The sequence below is a fragment of the Anabrus simplex genome, chromosome 10 (assembly GCF_040414725.1).
Source record: "Anabrus simplex isolate iqAnaSimp1 chromosome 10, ASM4041472v1, whole genome shotgun sequence".
In the NCBI taxonomy this organism is placed as follows: Eukaryota; Metazoa; Arthropoda; class Insecta; order Orthoptera; family Tettigoniidae; genus Anabrus; species Anabrus simplex.
In genome coordinates this window covers 42508877-42527961 of record NC_090274.1, presented here as the reverse complement: position 1 = coordinate 42527961, position 19085 = coordinate 42508877, and the positions used below count along the sequence as shown (strand labels likewise).

General features: G+C 39.0%; 2 long non-coding RNA genes across 2 annotated transcripts in view; one reads left to right on the top strand and one right to left on the bottom strand.

Annotated features, from left to right (window-relative positions):
* LOC136881969 (uncharacterized) overlaps positions 1 to 9667 on the top strand; it is a 46198-nt gene extending 36531 nt beyond the window's left edge. Inside the window, exon 4 of the long non-coding RNA XR_010861059.2 lies at positions 9492 to 9667. This is a non-coding gene — a long non-coding RNA (uncharacterized lncRNA). The remainder of the gene's footprint in view (positions 1 to 9491) is intronic.
* Positions 9668 to 10842: 1175 nt separating this feature from the next.
* The window catches only part of LOC137502436 (uncharacterized), a 48738-nt gene continuing 40495 nt past the window's right edge, over positions 10843 to 19085 (bottom strand). The window contains exon 3 of the long non-coding RNA XR_011018801.1: positions 10843 to 11116. This is a non-coding gene — a long non-coding RNA (uncharacterized lncRNA). The remainder of the gene's footprint in view (positions 11117 to 19085) is intronic.

Here is a 19085-nt window from a genome sequence, read left to right as displayed (position 1 = left end):
CCTCCATAACAGAGTCCATTATTCTCCTAGGTAACCTATCCTCCTCCATTCGCCTCACATGACCCCACCACCGAAGCCGGTTTATGCGTACAGCTTCATCCATCGAATTCATTCCTAAATTAGCCTTTATCTCCTCATTCCGAGTACCCTCCTGCCATTGTTCCCACCTGTTTGCACCAGCAATCATTCTTGCTACTTTCATGTCTGTTACTTCTAACTTATGAATAAGATATCTTGAGTCCACCCAGCTTTCACTCCCGTAAAGCAAAGTTGGTCTGAAAACAGACCCATGTAAAGATAGTTTCGTCTGGGAGCTGATTTCCTTCTTACAGAATACTGTTGATCGCAACTGCGAGCTCACTACATTAGCTTTACGACACCTTGATTCAATCTCACTTACTATATTACCATTCTGGGAGAACACACTACCTAAATACTTGAAATTATCGACCTGTTCTAGCTTTGTATCATCAATCTGACATTCAATTCTGTTGAATTTCTTACCTACTGACATCAATTTAGTCTTCGAGGGGCTAATTTCCCTACCATACTCATTGCACCTATTTTCAAGTTCCAAGATATTACACTGCAGGCTTTCGGCACAATCTGCCGTTAAGACCAAGTTGTCAGCATAGGCCAGACTGCTTACTACATTTCCACCTAACTGAATCCCTCCCTGCCATTTTATACCTTTCAGCAGATGATCCATGTAAACTACGAACAGCAAAGGTGAAAGATTACAGCCTTGTCTAACCCCTGTAAGTACCCTGAACCAAGAACTCAATCTACCATCAATTCTTCCTGAAGCCCAATTGTCAACATAAATGCCTTTGATTGATTTTAATAATCTACCTTTAATTCCATAGTCCCCCAATATAGCGAACATCTTTTCCCTCGGTACCCTGTCATATTCTTTCTCTAGATCTACGAAACATAAACACAACTGCCTATTCCTCTCGTAGCATTTTTCAAGTACGTGGCGCATACTGAAAATCTGATCCTGACAGCCTCTCTGTGGTCTGAAACCACACTGGTTTTCATCCAACTTCCTCTCAACGACTGATTGAACCCTACCTTCCAAGATGCCAGTGAATACTTTGCCTGGTATACTAATCAATGAGATACCTCGATAGTAGTGTCAATCCTTCCTGTTCCCTTGCTTATAGATAGGTGCAATTACTGCTTTTGTCCAATCTGAAGGTACCTTACCAACACTCCATGCTAATCTTACTACTCTATGAAGCCATTTCATTCCTTCCTTCCTACTATACTTCACCATTTCAGGTCTAATTTTATCTATTCCTGTTGCTTTATGACAATGGAGTTTATTTACCATCCTTTCCACTTCCTCAAGCATAATTTCACCATCATTTTCCTCTTCCCCATGAGCTTGGCTGTTTGCAACACCACCAGGATGATTTCCTTTTACATTGAGAAGATGTTCAAAATTTTCCCTCCACCTCTCCAGTAATTCCCTGGGATCTATTATGAGTTCACCTGAATTACTCAAAACACAGTTCATTTCCTTTTTCCCTCCCTTCCTAAGATTCTTTATTACAGTCCAGAAAGGTTTCCCTGCTGCTTGACCTAGCCTTTCCAGGTTATTATCAAAATCTTCCCATGACTTCATTTTGGATTCAACAACTATTTGTTTCGCTCTGTTTCTTTCATCTACGTACAAATCCCTGTCCGCCTCGGCCCTTGTTTGGAACCATTTCTGATAGGCCTTCTTTTTACATTTACAAGTTGCTCTCACTTCATCATTCAACCAAGATGTTTGCCTTTTCCCATCTTTACACACAGTTGTTCCTAGGCACTCCCTTGCTGTTTCTACTACGGCATCCCTGTATGCCACCCATTCACTTTATATCCTGAACCTGCTTACTGTCTTCTGTTCGAAACTTCTCACTAATCATATCCATGTACTGCTCTCTAATTTCCTCGTCCAGGAGATTTTCTACCCTTATTCATTTGCAGACAGATTTCACTTTCTCTACCCTAGGCCTAGAGATACTTAGTTCACTACAGATCAGATAGTGGTATGTATCATCGAAAAATTCCCGGAAAACTCGTACATTCCTAACAGATTTCCTGACTTCGAAGTCGGTTAAGATATATTTTATTATGGATCTACTACTCCTAGCCTCCCATGTGTAGCGGTGAATAGCCTTATGCTCGAAGAATGTATTCGTAACTGCTAAACCCACACTAGCACAGAAGTCCAGCAAACGCTTCCCATTCTCATTAGCTTCCATATCTTCCCCACATTTACCAATCACCCTTTTGTATCCTTCATTTCTATTCCCAACTCTTGCATTGAAATCGCCCATTAGCACTATTCTATCCTTGCTGTTGACCTTGACCACGATGTCACTCAATGCTTCATAAAACTTGTCAACTTCATCCTCATCTGCACCCTCACACGGTGAATACACAGAGACAATTCTAGTCCTGATTGCTCCAACTGACAAATCTACCCACATCATTCGCTCATTTACGTGCCTAACAGAAACTATGTTGCGTGCAATGGTATTCCTGATAAAGAGCCCTACCCCAGACTCTGCCCTTTCCTTTCTAACACCCGTCAAGTACACTTTATAATCTCCTCTCTCTTCCTCGTTATCTCCCCTTACCCGAATATCACTTACTCCTAGCACATCCAGATGCATCCTCTTTGTTGACTCAGCCAGTTCTACTTTTTTCTTCCCTAAGCCCCATTAATATCGATAGCTCCCCATTCCATTTAGTTCGCCAAGTTGTTTCCAAGGAGTCCCTCGCCTGTCAAATGGGAGTGGGACTCCATTACTCCCATAGGTCCGAGGCTTGCTTAAAATGTTCTGAGCTCGGTAAATTCATGAAGCAGGATGCTACCCTACTTGCTCATAGTCCAAGTGAGGATCTCTCCTCTAACGGGTTGTGGACCACCGGTGAATTGTATAGTCCTAGCTGCCTGAACACAAGGAGGGCCATGACTCAGAATATGTCCGAGATGCTCACTCCCATTCCATAGCAACTGGTATCCCGACTCTCAGGACCACTTACTAGGCCACTCAGACGTTGCCCATGGTTCATGAACTAGGACGTGACTACAGTAACCCACACCATGAACCGTAAGTAACTTATTTGTTACAACGTCAATTGAAAATGACATGGATTTCTGCGCTCTTTCTTTCATTATTTTCTGCCTCCATTTCAAACTCGGGTATCGCCTCAATGATGGAGAGTGAGTGGGATGACTTCGCCCACTCTTCATGCCCTGTGACGTAGCCGCCACAACGTCACTGTGGTTGAATAGCATTCACTGTGCTCATTGCCTACCAGCCCGCCCACTTACAGTGCTGGGCGCCCGTAGTACGAAATGCCCAGCGTGAGCACGTCTGACCTAGACTGTTGTCGACGTATAAAATGTGCCGAGGCACGTGAGATTTGTGTGTTGGGTTGCTACTAGTTGATTGTATGAGGCTTCTGCGTGTAGCTGTAGTCTTCTATTTTAGCCCAAATTAACGCTGAACGAGGAAAATTTCAGTCATAAAGGGATATCGTAGTTGTTGAGTGCTGACATAAAGTCACATCGATCAATTTGCTGAATGATGTGGGTGATGGGATATCTAAAGAATGACCAAAATGAACGTGAACTTCGAAAAGCTGATAGAAAGATGGATTCAAAAAAAGAAAAAACGAGTGATGATTTCAAGTAACAAAAATTGTTCGATGTTTTATCTGAAGATATAAGTGGCAAATAGCTTTCTGTAGGAATATTTTGAAGTGATTGGTTTCAACACCGGTTCTGGGAAGCCAAATGATGATCCTTTTCTCATACAATGATGCATTGTAATTTGATGGGATGAGTCCCACGTTAAACAATCTTATTATCATAATTTGATCGCTTATCAAATAATAATTAAAGCACTGTTTTTGGATATCACAGGTCTTTGCAAGTGATAAAAATCATTGTTGTCCGTAATGAAGATACTGAATGTAGGATGCTAAATGGTTAATTTTGTCACCTATTTGAATACATATTGAATAGGTGACAAAATAAACCATTTAGCATCCTACATATCACAGGTCTGTCCAAATCATAATTTGAAATGAGAGACTAGTTTAATTCCTTATAGTAAAGAAGAAACTCATTTACAGGTAATGTTTAAAGCATTGATATTTTTCATTTCCCCCTCTCTTTTGTTGGTAGCCTTGCCATATAATTAAGAAATTAAACTTTAAGAAAATTTGATTTGGAAACAGAATCATTTTGAATTGAGTTTCTGTAGTTAAAACCTGGTTGGAAGAATAACTTAAGAAAATCTCTTTCTGTGCTTTATGCTGATTGGTTTCAGGCTTTCTTTCAGTTTTTCTTCCTTCCAGCCTTTCAAGTTCTCTCGATGTATTTATTTGTTATAATCGTGTGTCTAACATTTCCTCATGTTGTAACAAAGGTATTCAAGAGAATTTTTATCATTTTATAGCAAGTATGGACAACCTTCTTTAAGCACTGTGTGGATGTAAAATTTTAACCATGTTCTTCTGTGGACTGCTTTGGTACAAAAATGTATTTATTATATTTGATCCCCAAGGAAGTACGAACAAAGTCTTTGGCTAATTTATTTATTTTCTCTCTCATTCAGCTCTTTGGTTAGAATTGATATTGTTTCACAGATGACATTGCCTGAATCTTATCTCAAGGATTGAGGTTTATCATTAAAAGAACCTTTAGCAGAGCTTTAATGAAAGTAGGAAAGATAACAATATGAAGATAAAGTTTCAATTCAAGAGGACAAATATTCATTTATAGGATGAGGAGTAAGGGATTGGATTAATTGTTTGCTAAATTTCTAAGTTCTTTGAAAATGCTTAAGAAAAGGGAATCTGCCACGTGCGCGACAGCCCTAAATGCAATCATCGAGTGATTGATTTCTTTGTGGTTTTTGAAGTAGTCAATATAATTCAGTTTACTCGAAGGTGTAAACTTATCGTGGCCAACAATGTTGCTCGTTTTGATCTGTAGGTGTAAATTGTTGCGCTGTAGTTCACCTTGTGCCCATATTATATGAGTATCTCGGAAATGTAGATACGTTTTTTTAAAAATTGCAAAATTATCAAAGGGACTGGGTGATGTTGAATCCAATCATGACAGTCTACAGAATATATCATGAGAAAGGAAATGTAGTTTGTGCTTCTGTGTTGAAAAGTGTTGCCAACATTCAATTAGATTTTACCAAGCGTTTCAGTAAATGCTTGCAAAAATTAAACAGGAAATAGGGGATGCTCTGCTGAACATTTTCAGAACCTAAGGTCTGAGCAGAAAGGGGTTAAAATGTCTATCACTATTTCCTGGATTATGTACAGCGACATTTTATATGTATTTATTTAAATTCAGCTGTATATTATTTCCAATGGTCAGAAAATTGGGTGTTCACAAAAACAGTAATAATAACATTAAATAAAATGCTTGTCATTGGCCTAACTGCGCTGTTGGGTTGTAAAGGTATCACGTTTTAGAACTGAATCTGTCGAGTTTGTGATTGCATTGACTGATCAAAATAAATAAGTAAATAAATATGAAAACTCAATTGACAGACACGATTAGGGCCTTTACTCTGCTTCTTTTGAAGTTGGTACATGCACAGTGACCGAGCGAGTTGGCCGTCTGGTTATGGTTGCTCAGTTGTGAGCTTGCATTTGGGAGATAGTGGGTTTGAACCCCATCGATGGTTTTTCATGGTTTCCCACTTTGACACCAGGCAAATGCTGGGGTGTACCTTAATTAGGGTCCTTTCCTATCCCATCGCCGCCATAAGACGTATCTGTGTCGGTGCAACGTAAGGCAACTTGAAAAAGAAAAAGACGTGGAATTCGTTAGCAGGATCGTAGTCGCCTGCATGCAATTTGAAAGGATGCGCAGGTATCTCATATGTCAGTATCATGCTTTGCATTCAAGTTGGTAGCAGTCATTTTGTTGTGAGGTGCAAAATTATAGCTTAACTCAGGTTTGTCAAAACTAGATGTAAATATAATAACTGTAATAAACATGTTTAAGCTAGTTCCTCAGATACTACGTTCCCTATCTCAAAATGTTTAGTAGAGCATTTCCGTTTAATTTTTGCACGCTTGTACTGAAAAAAAAAATAGTGTATTTTATATTGAGTATGGTAGCAAAGTGACTGCCTACTAACGCACGTGTAGCCAGTGCATGTAGGATCATGTAAAGCCAGGATTGTCAGATACATGAAATCGAAATAGGGACAGATGTGCGATAGAGTAAATCAACGGGTTTGTTTTCTACAAGTTTGTTTCAAAATGATACGCTTATCATTATGTTGACATCATAGTGCAGTTTATGAATGCATGTCTTAACATTTATACACAAACTGAAACTTGCAGTCCGGAGCAAGTTGGCTGCGCGGTTTGGGTAATGTAGCTATGAGCTTGTATTCGGGAGACGATGGGTTTGAACCCTCCTTGTTGACAGCCCTAAAGATGGTTTTCCGTGATTTCCCAGGCAAATGCTGGGGCTATAGCCTGTCTTAGGGCCACGGTTGATTCCAATCCTAGCCCTTTTCTATCCCATCGTCACCGTAAGACCCGCGTCAGTGCGACGTAAAACAAATAGGAAGAAACTTAGTTTATTTACTACCGGGCGAGTTGGCAGTGCGCGTAGAGGCGCATTTTCACACCAGGCAAATGCTGGGGCTGTACCTTAATTAAGGCCACGGCCACTTCCTTCCAACTCCTAGGCGTTCCCTATCCCATCGTCGCCATAAGACCTATCTGTGTCGGTGCGACGTATAGCCCCTAGCAAGCAAAAAAAAAAAAAAGTTTATTTACTTATTCATACAAGTTCTTTCATTTTCAATAAATTTTCATTTCTGTAAGTGCTGTTAACAGTGTTTTGTCATTCTTAGCAATTTCATAAAAATCTCTGCATGACATTCAAGAAAAATGTACAGAAATGAACAGCTCAGACCTAATCAAGTCAACAGAACATAATATTTCTCACAGCTGACAATTCCACACGAACATTTAGTGGACTCTAAACTACCTCAGGTAGCTGTCCGTTATTACACATTTTATTTGTGAGGATGGACAACTCGAGAACTGCAAACAATAAAATAAAAACCTATTTTAAAAATCTACGTACTCACACCAGATAAAGAAACCAAGGAGCGAAGGAATCTATCCTCTGTGGAAGAAAGCTCTTGGTACTTATCAGAGATGGAAACACTGGCGTATTTCTCTCAAGGTTCAAAATACAGGACAATTTCTGTCCCGGATAGGAACTAATAATAATAATAATAATGTTATTTGCTTTACGTCCCACTAACTACGTTTACGGTCTTCAGAGACGCCGAGGTGCCGGTATTTAGTCCCGCAGGAGTTCTTTTACGTGCCAGTAAATCTACCGACACAAGGCTGTCGTATTTGAGCACCTTCAAATACCACCAGACTGAGCCAGGATCGAACATGCGAAGTTGGCGTTAGAAAGCCAGCGCCTTAATCGTCTGAGCCACTCAGACCGGCGGATAGGAACTGTCCAGGATGCGGGACATTTAACATGAATACGCTACTGTCCTGTAAAAATCAAGACCTCTGGCAACTCTGTGTAAAACTTACAGATTTCGTGATTAGCAACAGTTTATTTGTAGATTCCCTTGGGGATCATGTTTCAATTTTACCAGTTTCTATTTTTTTTAAAAAGAAAAAAAGAGCTATTTATTGTTGAACTTTCACCTTGGTTATTTGGTCTCTTAGGGTAAAGAGGGACGTTGGGGATTGGAATATGTTCAATAACATTTCAGATTCTTTGCATTTTTAAAAAGAAAAGTCTAGGTAAACAACAGATAGGGAAACTGCCACTTGGGTGACAGCCCTAATTGCTGATTTAAATATTATATAAGGCGTTACCAATTTGTTACTCAAGTAAATGATCAGAAAGTTGTCCATACTTGTCAGGAATGATTTGTGATTTTTTTAATCTAGTAGTATTGCCAACTCTTGGAAGTGTTATTGAAAATAGTACAGATAACCTGAACCGAAAGTTAATGAGCGTAAGAACTTACCAGTTTTGGAGAAATGAACATGTATGTCCAACCCTTGCCCCGTTTCTTTACGGGGTCGGGTATGAAGACAGTTTTCACTGATGTCAGCCTCATCAGAGGAGCCAATGAGATGAAATGAATTATGTGATAGTAGGAAGGGAGAGGGGTGAAACGTGGTGCTGGTACATAGCCTACTTCTGCCAAATAGCACTGCTCAAGGCTCAACTCTCAATCCGACGGGTGAATCACCATCAACACTGACATACGCCTTCACTCCATATGAGCACTGTGGAGAGGTTTAGAATTTAATCCAGGCTTTTGGCATGTAATCTAGTGATTAGAAATTGTATACCATCATCTCTCCTACCAATGTTCTGATGGTGAATGTATTTTCTAACGATTTGTTTCTGGCCACCAGGTGGGCTATGTGGAGAAATTATCATAAAATCTTTACATTTAATAATACATAGAAAGACAATTGCTAGTATTTGGACCTCCTTGGAAGCTTGACTGAATAGTGCAATCTTTCAGTATTTAAGAGTACAAGAGACCAGCTCTAATCGAGCGACTTGGCCGTGTGCTTAGGACTTTGTAGCTGTGAGCTTGCATTTGGGAGATTGGTGTTCAGGGTAGCCCTGAAGATGGTTTTCTCTCATTTCCTATTTTCACACCAGGCAAGTGCTGGGGCTGTACCTACCCAAGCCTAGCTCTTTCCCATCTTTGCGTCGCCGAAGGCCTGCAGATTATTAGGTGTTGTGTGGTCAGCACGGCGAATCCTCTCAGCCGTTATTCTTGGCTTTTTGACCAGGGCCGCCATTTCACCGTCAGATAGCTCCTCAATTATAATCACGTAGGCTGAGTGGACCTCGAACCAGCCCTCAGATCCGGGTAAAAATCCCTGACCTGGCCGGGAATTGAACCCAGGGCCTCCGGATAATCGGCAGGCACACTACCCCTACTGTAAGGAGAAAATAAGTCTCTCATTTGTCAGTCAATACTCATTGCCCCAGAGGCTTCCGCAGCCAGCACAGTTCCTACCCTTGCTGTTAAGATGAGGGCGTCATTCACTGCATTCCTGACTGTCAAATGACTGGAAACAGGCTGCGTATTTTTATAGTAAGCAGTTATATTTACATACACACTTCCAATTGTTGGCACTACTGCTGCGTTTCATGTTTTAATAACGAAAACAGCTTATGTTTCCACCTGCGGAAACGTCTGTGTGAAACTTTTCCACTCGAAATATCAAAACCCTAACGGTTAAATGCCGAGCGTTGCCTGAAAGAATTCTCAGACATCACGCAGTGGTTTTTTGCAGGTGCTTAGATATATGTATAGAGTACTGCTATTGCACAAGTGGGGGAGTAAAAGTGCTCTCTTCTTGTGTAATAGCAGTACTGTATTGGAGGTACTTAGTAATATTAATTTTTCCAATTTTTTTTTTTTCTTGAACAGGAAAGTCCGTGATTCATAAAAGTTTCGACGCTGAACCTGGACACTGGAAATGAGGTGTTGGACTTAGGGTATATTTTTAAGCTGTTTTTCTGCTCGAAATGCATATTTTTTTAGTAAATGTTACATATTTTTTGTATTTTTTCCATATATTTATGGAAAAATTATAAGTTTAAAAAGTATTTATTAATTATAATTTTATTTTTTGATTTCATTGTGAAAAATAAATAAGAAAAAAAAAAGGGAAAAAAAAAACTAAGTCCAAACTTTTAGAAGGAAAAACCTGGAATGTTAAAATCCTTTTATTTTTTTCCATTTCAATATAGGCACACAATCCAAAGCTGTTCTTGGTGCAATACAGTTCAATTACAACTTGCTTTGTGAAAAGGAAAATATAAGGAGCATTAAATATAAACAAGTCCTTTGTTCTTTCTATCCTTTATTACATAATTTTCTGAATGTTACAATAAGTAATACAATTTATGATCAAGGCTGAGGAAAGACACAAACTCTCTGGTTCTATCATATGTTAAGTATCCTTAACATTCAATTTACTTCTTGTGAAACTTTCCAGACAAATTGTACTTTAAACAGGAAAACTGACAGTTCCAATAACAAATGCATAAAAGAAACAGTTGCCAGCTTTCCATTACAAACAGGTCACAATAACTGAACACCTTAACAGAATAGCAAAACCACAAACAAATGCCCTATTTGCAACTCTGGCATTATGAACTACACTTTTGAAGACAAACTCCCACAAACAGTATAATGTACTGGGATGCTAAAAAATGTTATACAGAGTTATTCACCTAAGTTATCCACCTTAACTCTTGAACCATGCAAGATATAAACATTCTCTTTCCAATTTCAATAATGATACTGACCTAGTTGTCAAAGGAAACTACAAATATTACAAACTCAGTACCATGATTTTGAAAACCAGACAAGTAGTTCACAAAAATACAATAGGAAAACATGTTTGAATACATCATTTTTTCAAAGCAATTTTCTTATTTTCAAAATAATCACAATACTGAATTTATAATGTTTGTAGGTTTAAGGTTTAAAACAGCATATTTCCATGAAAAAAAGTTTGTACCACTATCTCAAAATATTGACACCACAAAGGAGTACTGTAAGTCTGATGAGCCCCTTGGAAGTTAAACAGCTTATTCCACAATTTCCTCCACCCTTGTCTAGAAAAATAACTAAAAAGGTTCAGCCATTTGAAATTTTTTTGAAGAGACATTATCTTCCTCATCAATTTAAAATATAATACATTACAATCAATCCAGCAATAAAAACTGCAGCATTACTCTTATTTTGCATTTAATTTTCAAAATAATAAACTATAAACTTTACTTCAAGTAATAAGTCATCAAAAAGTCTACTTTGGGCCAAACAAGACCACTATTATCCCAATGTTAACAAAATGCATTGTTATATCATATGGCAATAAGAATAAATTAAATGTGTCCATAAACTTTCTTGCAACACTGCACTTAGCTTTTCATGAATGCAAATTAAGCCACTATTTTCTTGTCTTGGTTGCTGAACAATTTTCTAACTGCCATAGCAAATCTCCATGTCATCCATGCAGTAGAGGAAAATATAGCTCTCAGCAACTGCAAACAAAGAAAATATATTTGAAAATTAATCCCTTAAAATTGAACAGTACTTTGTATATTATAATAAAAATAATAATTCAGTGTAAATCCAAACAATCACACCAATGAGAAATCTGTCAAGGTTCATTTAGCCAAGTGGCACATCATGGGATCCATCAACAGAATTTTCATTCAAAAATATTTATTGCTGTAAAAGGATGTGCCACAGAAGACCTACTAGAATAAATTACTACAATCCCCTAATTCCTGAAACTGGGGAAGTACTGTTGTCCAAATTGTTTAATACACACATGGTTTTCCTAAACCTGAAGAAAGCTACACCCACATATAGACAGTGCACAAGAACTTCAGTTTTTTTTTTTAAATTTTCCAGTTCACTCAAGTGCCAATTCAATCTCTAGCATGTTCTGCCATTTGTTGGGCATTATGTAGACATTTGTGGAGCTCATCTGTGATGTAAACAAGCATGGCAGAATAACAAGCTAATTGTTCTCACAGCAATGTTATTTCAGATCAAAGAATCTTTCAGTTACTAACCACAGCAGAAAGTGATGACAAAGATGATTTTAATGAATTAGTAAGAGACTGATACAGAGTGTGCTGAAAATATTGTAAATGAGAAAGAAACAAACCCTCCTAAACCAAGAAGCTATTTCATCACTATTTTCACAGCAGACAGATGACTTCTACACCATACTTTCAAGTAACAGACTCTGGGAGCTAAATACTGTTTGATGACAACCCCAAAATCATTGATTTTTTAAAACAGGGAAGGGAACAAGAGAAGCTCTTCTAGTATTAAGAACTATTCTAGAAAGAAGACTAAGTGTTAACAGGAAAACATACATTGCATTTGTGGATATAGAGAAAGCCTTTGACAAAGTAAACTGGAAACAACTCTTTAGGAACATGAAGAATATAGGACTGGACTGGAGGGACAGAAGACTCATTTTACTCCTGTACAAAAAGCAAAGCACAACAATAGAAATCAATGGTAATGTTAAGACAGCATCCATTAGAAGGGGAGTAAGACAAGGTTGTGCACTATCTCCATTTTTGTTCAACATGTCATTGAGGAGGCCATATCAAAACTTAAGCAGAAAACCAAATGAATCAAAATTAACAGACAAATCCACTGTATAAGGTTTGCTGATGACATTGCATTAATTGCAGATTCAGAGAGGGAACTAAGTAAAATGTTACAAGTTTTAAAATCAACACTACAAGAATCAAAATTGAAACTGAACACCTCAAAAACAAAAGTATTAGTTGTCAAGAAATCAACTGAGGAAATACCAATAAACATAGGCAAATGAAGTACAAGAAGTCAATTTTGCTACTTGGGAAGCATTATCACTCAGGATAACAGGTGAACCACAGAAACCAGGATTGCTCTAGCTAAACAAGCCTTCAGCAACAAGGAACAGCTTTTGACAAACATTAACATTAAAATTAGGAAAGAATTTGCCAAAATGTTTGTGTGGAGTGTTTTGTTGTATGGATTCGAAACATGGGTCTTAACAAAACAGGATATATAACACCTGGAAGCAATGGAAATGTGGATATGGAGGAGGATGCTGAAAATTAGTTGGACAGAGAAAAAGTCAAACAATAGGGTCCTTAAGGAAATAAACAAAACAAGGGAATTGATCAACACTGTAGAAAAGAGGAAAACCAAATTCCTTGGCCACACACTTCAACATAACACATTCCTCACAACTCTGATGGAAGGAAAAGTTCTGGGTAAGAAGGGAAGAGGAAGACCAAGGAAGAAGTATCTTGATTCCATGGACAGGCTGAATTTGAAAAAATATGTTGATCTGAAACACTCAGCAGATGAGGCAAATGTGGTTGCAGCAACAAGGCCTTGCCTTTAGGATATGAAATGAATGAATTCTGCCAGTGGAGTTGGTTGTTGAAGAAACAAAGCAGTATCACAAAGAGCTGGTGGAAAACCTTGAGCTGTCACCAGATTCCAGGTTTAGAAATTATTTTAAAGTACCAACTTACATATCTGTAAGGGGGTTACATGTATTAGTTGCCACCTACAGATTTTAAGAAATTTTATTTTGGGCTCTTTACTTTGTATAAAGATGCTGTACACATGGGCACAAAAAGTATAATTTTATTTTCTCTCTAAATAATATTGAACATTAAGTATAGGATTTCCCCATTTTCATGTAGATTTATAAGGAACAAACATTTATAAACATTTTAAGCTAATCATCCCACTGACAAGTTAAAAATTGAGGCTTCTACAAATTATTTTTACATACAAATAATGATGCTTGTTTAAAGGGGCCTAATATCTAGGTCATCAGCCCCTAATGGAACAAAATGAGGCAAAATGTAATGAAAATTTTAAAGTACAAAATCATCCAGACCAGAATTCAAAACATGAATGCATGGATGAATATGAATTTAAGACAATGAGTGGATCCAACCTACAATGCCCACCTTCCTAGAAACTATCTGAAAACAACAGTATTACTGACCAAGGTACAGCTTCTAAAGCACATTCTGAAAACAATGTCTAAAGGGGTCCAAAATCCAGGTCAACAGCCCCTCATAATGCTACTTATCACTAGTAAAGTAGAACCATGGTATTTGTAATATTGCAGTACTAATCAAAAGCAGTATAGACTGTGTTCCACACATTATGGTACTACTCACAAGTATCATGCATCACACAGGTAACAGACCTATGGTGTTTCTCACATAATGGCACCACATACCCACGGTGTTCCTCACGTAAGTGTACTGATCACATGCACCAATATTCCCATGCTGTTCCTTACATAGTGGGTACCAATCACAGGCAACACAGACCCAGTGAAGCCACTCTCTGCTGCTACTAATCACAAACCTGTTTTGTACCTAACAGTGGTACTACTCACAAGTAAACAACCTATGGTGTTCCCCATGTTATGGGACTAATCACAAGTAGTTTCATGGTTCTAATACCATCATCCTTTAATCACCCTTTTTAGTCACCTCTTAAAACAGGCAAGGGATACCATGGGCATGTTCATCATCCCCCACCCATAAGGGGTATACATAGAAATGAAAAAACTCAGCACTTAAAAGGCTAACAGTATATTACTACATTAAACCTTATCATTAAGCCTAATAAATGTTTGCACCCATTCTCAAAATTGTCAGTTTATTTTTCCTACATGTTAAACAGTGTTATATAATTTGAGGAAACATGTATCCTGTCCATTAGATGAACAGGAAACATCAAAGTGACCACTAACACTAAAGGTGGCAAAACAGTAAGCAGCCCATGCTGGTTTAATTAACAACTGTGGTGTTGACACAGATTTAGTTGTCTGTATAATACCAGGTGACCACAATTAAACTGTATACAGCACAACACAGTCTGTAATGACCATAGGGACCTGGCAAGTTGGGCATGCAGTTAGGGGCACAGCAGTGAGCTTGCATCCAGGAGATAATAGGTTCAAACCCCACTGTAGGAAACCCTGAAAATGGTTTTCCATGGTTTCCCATTTTCACACCAGACAAATGTTGGGGTTGTACCTTAAGGCCACAGCCACTTCCTTCCCACTCCTAGACTTTTCCTATCCCATCGTCATAATAAGACCTGTGCAGGTGCAACGTAAAGCAACTAGCAAAAAATGGTCATAGGAATCTGAAATTTCATAGATATGCTAAGCAATGCACTCACAAATTACACCACAAAAATTTGTAGTTCCCAGTCTTGCACCAGGCAAAAATATGGCACTGCAAGCAGTCAGAAAGTGCAATTTTTCATAACTCGTGACATTAGAATGTTCTTCTGGTGGAATTCCAATGTCAGTTCCTTGGTTGTAGGAACAACCATTGCATCCAGCTTGCATGATTGGTGTAGTTTTACAAGCTCATTCCTCTTTGAGATGACAACCCCTCATGGGCTTGTTAGGTGCACCTTACAGAGACTTTTGTGCAACACAGGATTCCAGCTTTGCAAGAATGCAAGTGTGACCATACCACTATTTTCATGCAAGGTGGGGCAACACCACATGTCACTTACCAGGTGAAAGATTTGCTGCAAGAAACTCAGGAGACTGCATCATCTCCAGCCATATTCCAGACAGTCTTCAATATCCCCCAACCTAAATTCATGTGACTTCTGGTTGTGGGGATATCAGGGACACATTCAGTCTCCGCCAGATCTGAAGTCTAGGCATACAAAGACATGTGTCTGATTTCTCCAGATGTGCTGCAGGCAACTGTCAACCATGACATCTTACAGATCCAGCATGTTGCTGACTTGGGAGGCCATACCAAACAGTGTAACCATAAATCCTAAACATGCCAGAATCACCATTTTCACAAGTGATTTTTTTCCCTTTTTGTGCAACCCTACCACTCATTACAGCACCATATTTTGCACCTGGTTCAAGACATGGAACAAAATTTTTCTGGCATAATTCATGTGCACATTGCTTAGTTACCATATCTACAAAATTTCAGACTCCTACAATCATTACAGCCCATGCTGTGCTGCACTGAACAGTCAGTTTAATAATAATAATGTTATTTGCTTTACATCCCACTAACTTTTCTTTTACAGTTTTTGGAGACACCATGAGCCCAGAATTTAGTCCTACAGGATTTCTTTTACATGCCAGTAAATCAATAGACACAAGGCTGACATACAGACAAAAATGAAATTCTTAGATTTAAATATTTAAGCACCTTCAAATACCACCAGACTGAGCCAGGATCAAACTAGCCAAGTTGGGGTCAGAAGGCTAGCACATTAGGGTCAGAAGGCTAGCACCTCAACAGTCAGCCACTCAGCCCAGCTACCATCAGTTTAATTGTTTCTCAAACTTTTTGGGTCAAATTGAAACAGGTAATAAGAGGGTCCACAACCAATTATATTGAGATAGGAAACCAAATGATCAGAAATTCATATTTATTGTGTTATGGACATACACACCATGCACCACATAACAGTAGGTTATAGTAACTGTTTAAAGTGACAACCACCAGTTTCAATGCGTGCACAGCAACAGCACATGAAGTTCTGCCGTACTCTCTCAAAGATCCCTGGTGTCTATTGTACCAGGAGACAGCTTGGACCTGTTTATAAAGGGGTTTCATACAGACTTGACATAGCCCAGAGGAAAAAGTCCAGAAGTGTGAGATGCAGCCATCATCATGGCCATGGGACATTAACATCAAAGTGGGCTGATGCACTGTCATGTTCAAACCACATCCTTTCATAGACAAGGGGTAGTCTCCAGGAGCTGTGGCAGCACATCTTGCAGGAACACCAGGTAACATGGGCCAGTCAACATGGAGGCAGAAAATGAGGCCTTATTAGGTGATCTAGGACAGCACCCACCCATACATGGACAGAATCATTGCTGCTGGCCACCAATGTGGGTAGTGTGGCGATTGTCCTCACTCCAGACATGCCTGTTGAGACTGTTGAAAACACGATCATAGGTGAAGGAGGCCTCATCCACAAACAATACAAACTGTACCAAGTTCAGCACTACAGCACCGCAGTGGATAATCCATTGGTAGAAGTGAATGCAGGGCTCAAAATCCATTGGTCCCATGCTTGCACACATTCATTATAGCAGTGTAATACCTGTACTGCCAGTACTCTTCAAAGTGTGCATTTCACAGGAAAGTTAACAGGTGCTTATTGCTGGGTAGTCTGCCACATGATCCAGTACCATCTCAAAAGTCTGGTGCTCAGACATGTCTTCGATCCCATGTCTCGTAAGTTGGCATCGACAGAGAAACTTTGTCCAATTAGGATGACACCTGTTAGGAAAGCATTCTCTGTACATTCGCGCTGGTTTATCGGCACTGCATCCTGCCGCACCGAACAAATGCACGTCTGCCAACTCTCGTGACGAGTAACGTTCCATCTTTGACTGCACGTTGTGCACTGTACACAGTAACACCTCACCATGGACACATCACAAGCAGTCTGATGCAACGAACAACCAACACTAGGGATGGTGGTGTGCATGCAGCACAGGTTTAATGCACCAATGCAGTAGTCACATGACAAGCTATGAGCTAAGCTGTGTAAAGTACAGCACGTCTGGTGTACGCTGGTTTCACTCACTGCCTGTTCCCGACATGTGGGATCTTAGAGAGTGCAGAACTGCTTGCACCATTGGAATACATGCATCAAGACTGGCAGTAGTCACTTTAAACAATTACTATGACATGATATGTGGTGTACGCTGTGTATGTTCGTAACACAAATATGCATTTCCAACCACGTATCAGTTGTGGACCCACTATCACCCGTTTCTATTTGACCCAAAAGGCTTGAGACACCCTGTATGGTAACAAATTTACAGAGGCAATATGGAACATTCTCATCATACTATACAATAGTTTGTGTCGAACGGCCATTAATTCAGAATTTTAAAATGATCTTGCATTACTTTGAGTTCCCATGCAAGGAGTACAAAAAAGATAAAATCAAATTAACTTGATTATCATGAAATCACATCAGAAATACTGAATTCATACGTAACTGATCCCTTAAGATTGATGGTGGTGTAATTCTTAAAGCAGACAATATCAAGTTCCTAGGCCCAGTTTATTAAAACACTAAATGCATATAATCCAATAATTTGTTTTGTACAGATACCACCCTTTAAGTAAATAAGTATGAATTCATTCCTGCAAAAAGTACTAAGGGTAGTTATGACTGAATTTTAAAACTACTTCATTTGATTTTTTTTTTACCAAGTTAAGGTACCAAACAAATGTACATCTGGAGTGAAAAATGAAGAGATATAAAATCTCACAAATAACACTAGGGAGAAAAGCAAAGGTGTTGACATTGTCTGATAGATGCAACAACACAAATTAATCTCTTGGAAGATACAGCCAACCAAACAGGTTTGAGAATCTCTGTAGAGGCTGGTCTCCACTGATTAACATTAAACAACAACATGTTAACACTAGAAAAGCCTATTTTCTTTTTCTGTATGGTTATAAATCTGTTTGGTAATGCCAGGTAAGTAAGTAAAATTGTGTCATGTTCAAATAATGCATTTAATAATGTAGTTAATGTTCAGTGACAAAGACAGCATTTTATTAATACAGTCTTAATTGTGTGCATTTCATTAGTACAGAATTCAATTAGGATGTACAAGAAGCAAGAAAAATCTGCAAGAAGTCAAAAAAGGAAAAAAGCAATGTTAGCTCCATTAAAGAATTCAGTTGAAATGGAAGGACATTTCATGATCAACCTAACCTTGTCACAATTTTGGTACAATTTGCAGACTTGGTCTGTGTGTACTCTTACTAGCATGTGTACATGCCCTCTGTGTCCCAGAACACAGTCTCCATTCACTTGCCAATTGAAGGCACTGTTGAACATTTCTTTGGCAGTGGACTGCCCCTACGCTTCCATTACATAGATTGACTCATTTGTAGCTTATGACAATTGAGCCATGTCTCATCAGTCACAAGCCTAGCCATGAAGTCAGCTGGATCTTGATCATGGCATTGCAAAGTTCTCTGCACACATCCACACACCTTTGGTTTTCGTCTGCAGACAAGATTCTAGGCACCTACGTGGATGACACCTTCCCAAACTGGAAGTGGCCGTGCACGATCCGCCGCAGGGTGTTACGGCTAATTCCCGTGGCTGCCTCCATTTCCGTAAATGTGATGCATTTGTTTCCTTGGATGGCCTGTTCGATGGAGGCAATGTTGGTTGGTGTTGACACTGTCCCATTCCTTCCAGAACTGGCTCCCTTGTCCACCAATGTGCACCCTGTTTCCCCAACCTTCCACCCAGTTGTAAACTATTTTCCAAGACAGCACATTCTCCAGACTGCCACCAAGCGCAGATGAATTTCTGCAGTTGTCACACCTTTCCATAGGAACCAAGTCGCATAGCGCTGTCCCTAACTGTTGCTTTTCATGTTGTGTGCTCCTACGCTGACAGTGTTATGAAATGGCTATG